The sequence below is a fragment of the Octopus bimaculoides genome, chromosome 26 (assembly GCF_046866305.1).
Source record: "Octopus bimaculoides isolate indiv1 chromosome 26, ASM4686630v1, whole genome shotgun sequence".
Lineage (NCBI taxonomy): Eukaryota > Metazoa > Mollusca > Cephalopoda > Octopoda > Octopodidae > Octopus > Octopus bimaculoides.
Genome location: NC_142953.1, coordinates 6,294,129 through 6,299,128, shown reverse-complemented (window position 1 = coordinate 6,299,128; position 5,000 = coordinate 6,294,129). Strand labels below are relative to the sequence as shown.

Sequence of the window (5,000 nt, the reverse complement as noted above, 5' to 3'; positions counted from 1 at the left end):
TTTACTTTTTTCTCTGTGTGTGTGTGTGTGTGTGTGTGTGTGTGTGTGTGTGTGTGTATGTCTGTGTGTGCCTGTCGCCATGACAACGACATCGCTATCAATTTCAAGTGCAACGTGCATCTTGAACGCTAGCTGAACATTCTGAAAGAAACCTCTCTCTGTTACTTTCACCGTTAGGCTCTTACTCTCTCCCTCACTCCCTTGGTTTTTAGTGCTGAACATTATTATCACATCACCATCTTGTTTTATTATTATTATTATTATTATTATTATTATTTTATTGAAACGTTGATGTTTTGAAAACAACAAAACTCAAGCCATCAAGCACGCGAAAGAGTGGGAAAGGGTTAGGGTTAGGGTTAGGGTTAAACTTGCCCAGAGTTTGATTGAAAGTCAGGGTGGCACTCTTAACAATATAACACTTTCTATTTAAGCACAAAGTCATTGATATTAATTGGTTGAGAATCCGTCAACATGATCGACCCTACTATTTGACTGGTACTTTATTTATCGACCCCCAGTGGTGTAAAAGGCGAAGTTAAATTCTGCAGAGGTCAGTTTTGCCTTTCATCCATCTGGAGTCGATAAAATAATATACCAGTCAAATACTTGGGTCGATGATGTCGCTTAACTTCCCAAACCCTCAAATTTCCTAGCTCTGTGCCTAAATCAGAAACAACAACAATAATAATAACAATGATGATGATGATGATGATGGCGACACAAGGCTTGCAATTTTATTGAAGAGGGTTAGTTGATTACATCGACCCAGTACTTGACTGGTACTTAATTTATCGATCTCAAAAAGATGAAAAAGAAATTCTACCTCGGCGGAATTTGAACCCAGAACGTAATGACGGACGAAATGTCGCTAAGCATTTTGCCCGGCGTGCTAACGATTCTGCCAGCTCGCCACGTTAGCAATAATAATAACAATAATAATAATAAGGCAGTGAGCAGGCAGAAATGTTAGCACACCGGAAGAAATGCTTAGCGGCATTTCGTCCGTATTTACATTCTGTATTCAAATTCCACCGAGGTCAACTTTGCCTTTTATCCTTTCGAGGTCGATAAATTTAGTACCAGTTGCGTGCTGGGGTCGATCTAATCGACTGGCCTCCACCCCAAAACTTTCGGGCCTTGTGCCTAAAGTAGAAAAGAATAATAAAAATAATAATGATGATGATGGTTTTTATTATCAATAACGAAACAAGTGTGTAGTACTTGCATGAAAATAAAATATATAAAATAGATTTTTTAAAATAAATACAAAAAAAAAATATATAAACCAACATACAAACAAAATAGTTGTAAGGACGTAGTTACAAAAAAAAAAGAAAAGAAAAGAAAACCCAGAAACAAACAAAAACAATGAAAAATGGTGAACACGTGTGTGGAATTGAAGGATTCGGAAATTGTCTGCAGGGCACTAACGAAACAGACGCGAACAAGAAACAAGAGCAGGGTGAGCGAGTGGGGTGGGATACGGGGGTTGGCAAAAATTGGTTCCTGTACGGTTTTTCAGTGAAATGCTCTGACGAAACGTGTGTGTGTCCGTATGCATGTATGCAAATATACATGTACATATGAATGTATGTGTGCATGTGTTTATGTATGTATGCATGCATGTATGTACATACGAATGTATGTGTGTATGTATGCATGTATGTATATATGAATGTGTATGTATGCATGCATGTATGTATGTATGCATAAATGCATGCGTCAAGGCACTTTATGTATTTGTGCATGCATGCGTGTATGTATGTCGTTATACACATACAATGGTCCATTCTAAGCTCTAAGGTGCAGGTGTTGAGTTGTGTGTGTGGCCATGCTGGAGCACCGCCTTTAGTCGAGCAAATCGATCCCAGGACTTATTCTTTGTAAGACTAGTACTTATTCTATCGGTCTCTTTTGCTGAACCGCTAACGTTACTGTGACGTAAACACACCAGCATCGGTTGTCAAGCAATGTTTGGGGGACAAACACAGACACGCAAACATAAACACACACACACACACACATATGTATATATATATATATATATATATATATATATATATATATATATATATATATATATATACACGACGGGCTTCTTTCAGTTTCCGTTTACCAAATCTACTCACAAACAAGGCTTTGGTCGGCCCGAGGATATAGTAGAAGACACTGGCCCAAGGTGCCACGAAGTGGGACTGAACTCGGAACCATGTGGTTGGGAAGCAAGCTACTTACCTACTTACCCCCCACACAGCCACTCCTGCGCTTATATGATAGTGATGATGATGGTTATGATGATGTTTATCTCCACTCCTTACATGAGGATGATAAGTATTTCAGTTCCAACAAGTTCGTGGTGTTGTGTTGTGATGCAATCAACGGCGGGGGGAGGGGAGTGAGGGGGTTAGAGAACGAGGGAACGGGTGTATCGTGACGCAATTTTGTAGCCAGAAACCCCAAACCCCGAACCCCAAACCCCAGGGAAATTTTTTCTTCTTTTCCCCTTTGTAAAGTCGTAGCAAGTTATAAAGCAAACAACAAATGTGTATTGCAATCCCCATAAACTGCTGAAGCGATACACTATACAAGAAGCAAGTTTCGTTCCCTTAAGAATAACTGAAAAAAGCAGACGATAATCTCCGGATAACCTAACAGTTGCACAGGCTGTTCGCCAAAGTCTTCTGGGTTTCTTATATTTTGAACAGTTCTGAATGAAGCTCTTTTTAAAAGAATTTTTGTACATTTATCCCAGGGTATATGTCGACATCTCTTTTTCTTTTGTATGTGAATGTGTATGTATCAATATACACAGAGAGCCCCATAAATGTATGTGCACATTCAGATATGTGTGTGTGCGTGTGTGAGAGAGAGCCTTCAATATACATACAAATTCTTCCTATAAATGCACATGAGTCGGCAATACAAACGCATTATATAAACATATGTACGTAATACATCTCTCTCTTTCCTTCTTTCTCTCTCTCTTTCCTTCTTTCTCTCTCTCTTTCCTTCTTTCTCTCTCTCTCTCTCACACTTTTTTCTTCCGCGCACACATATATATAAGAGACAGATAGAGAGATAAGGGTACTTCACACACACACATATATGTGTATATATATATATATACATACACACACTTTCTTCGGCACAGACACACAAACAAATAAATATATATATATATGAGAGACAGAAAAGATATATATATATATATATATATATATACACACATATGAGAGACAGAACGAGAGATAGAGGTACTACACACACCCACACACATACATACACACACACATATATACACACACACTTTTTCACACATACACACAACACAAACACACACACACACACACACACACACCGCTCTTCTAATCTTTCTCCGCGTACGCTTTCCTCCGCCGCTACAACTCTCTTCTAACAGGTAATGAGAAAAATTGCCCTCTTGTAGAATACTTAATTTGGCTGAAAAAATAGGTTGTGGAGGAGTAACGAGACTCAACACTTTTAAGTATCATGTGACTTAGCCAATACCTAGAGAGATGGTTACATACATACATATATACATATATATATGTACGTGTGTGTATAAATATATATATATATACATATATACGACAGGCTTCTTTCAGTTTCCGTCTACCAACTCCACTCACAAGGCTTTTTACACTTGAGAAGTTTTTGTTTTTTTTAAGTCCCTACGGGTGACCACTGACAAGAATGTTTGTCTCCATATAATGAGCTTATGATCCTAGATGTTAAAGCACCCCTGTAACCTAGCAGTTCGGCAAAAGAGGTCGATAGATTAAGTACTAGTCTTTGAAAAAAAAACTAAGTACTGGAGTCGACTCGTTTGACTAGAAGTCCTTCAAAGTGGCGCCCCAGCATGGCCGCAGTGTGACTGAATCAAGTGAAAGGTGAAAAAAGATGGAAGAGATATCCCCTTCAGGGGTCGTCGACCAGACAAGTTTAAAAGTTCTCAGGAAGAAATTGTCCCTGAAATAGATTTCTACCCTCGGACTTTAGATCTACACCTGTGGTAATTAGGTCATTTGGTCAGGGAACTAACTGCTTCAGTATCAACCCTGAGAAGCAGGGCTCCGAGAAACCGGAAAAGACATGACTAATTATGAAATTAAAATTATTAATTCAAAAATGATGAATTATAAATAGAATTGTAAAAATATTTAGACTCTATCCAGATGTGTATTATTCAAATACTGGCACACTAACACACGTATACAGAAACGGAGACAAGCATGTTTATGCACACATACGTAAGACAAACATGCACTAAGGACGCATGCGCACAGAATCATGCTGCTGAATATGACTGTACATCCGAAACTTTTAAGTTCGGCTTTGAAACTGACGGGATCTTTGTGTGAAAGCGAAGATGAATGCTTCAAAAGATTCTTTGAGCCTTTCAAAAGACACAGAGACCTGTCTGTGTTGGTCTAGAATATCCGGTGAATAGTCTCTGGCAATAAGGCTTCCAAGGATCTGAAGTTTGAGGGAATGAGTAAGTTGTTGTTGTTGTTGTTGTAGCATTGAAAAGAAAAAAAGGGGGTTGGAGAAGAATGGGCGCTGCAGTGAGCCAACGCATATGAACTCGGTTTTTGGACCTTAAGCACCAAGTGCATTCTTTAATGTACTTCAACAACTGCAAAAACAATAACCTGTAGGGGCTTCTGGGATGTGAACTACCTGAATACGGCTATCGATAACATATTGATATTGGTTTCAAATTTTGGCACAAGGCCAGCAATTTTAGGGGAGTGGGTGAGCCGATTACATCGACCTCAGTACGCAACTGGTACTTATTTTAACGACACCGAAAGGATGAAAGGCAAAGTCAACCTCGGCGCAATTTGAACTCAGAACGTAAAAAGACAAACGAAATACCGCGAAGCATTTCGCCCGGCGTCCTAACGTTTCTGCCAGCTCGCCGCCCTTTAAAAAGAGAATCTTTTCTATTCTAGGCACAAGGCCCGAAATTTTTG

General features: G+C 39.1%; 1 protein-coding gene across 5 annotated transcripts in view; it reads right to left on the bottom strand.

Moving 5' to 3' along the window:
* The window catches only part of LOC106869009 (inactive tyrosine-protein kinase transmembrane receptor ROR1), a 390,499-nt gene that overhangs the window by 343,816 nt on the left and 41,683 nt on the right, over positions 1–5,000 (bottom strand). The window lies entirely within an intron of this gene.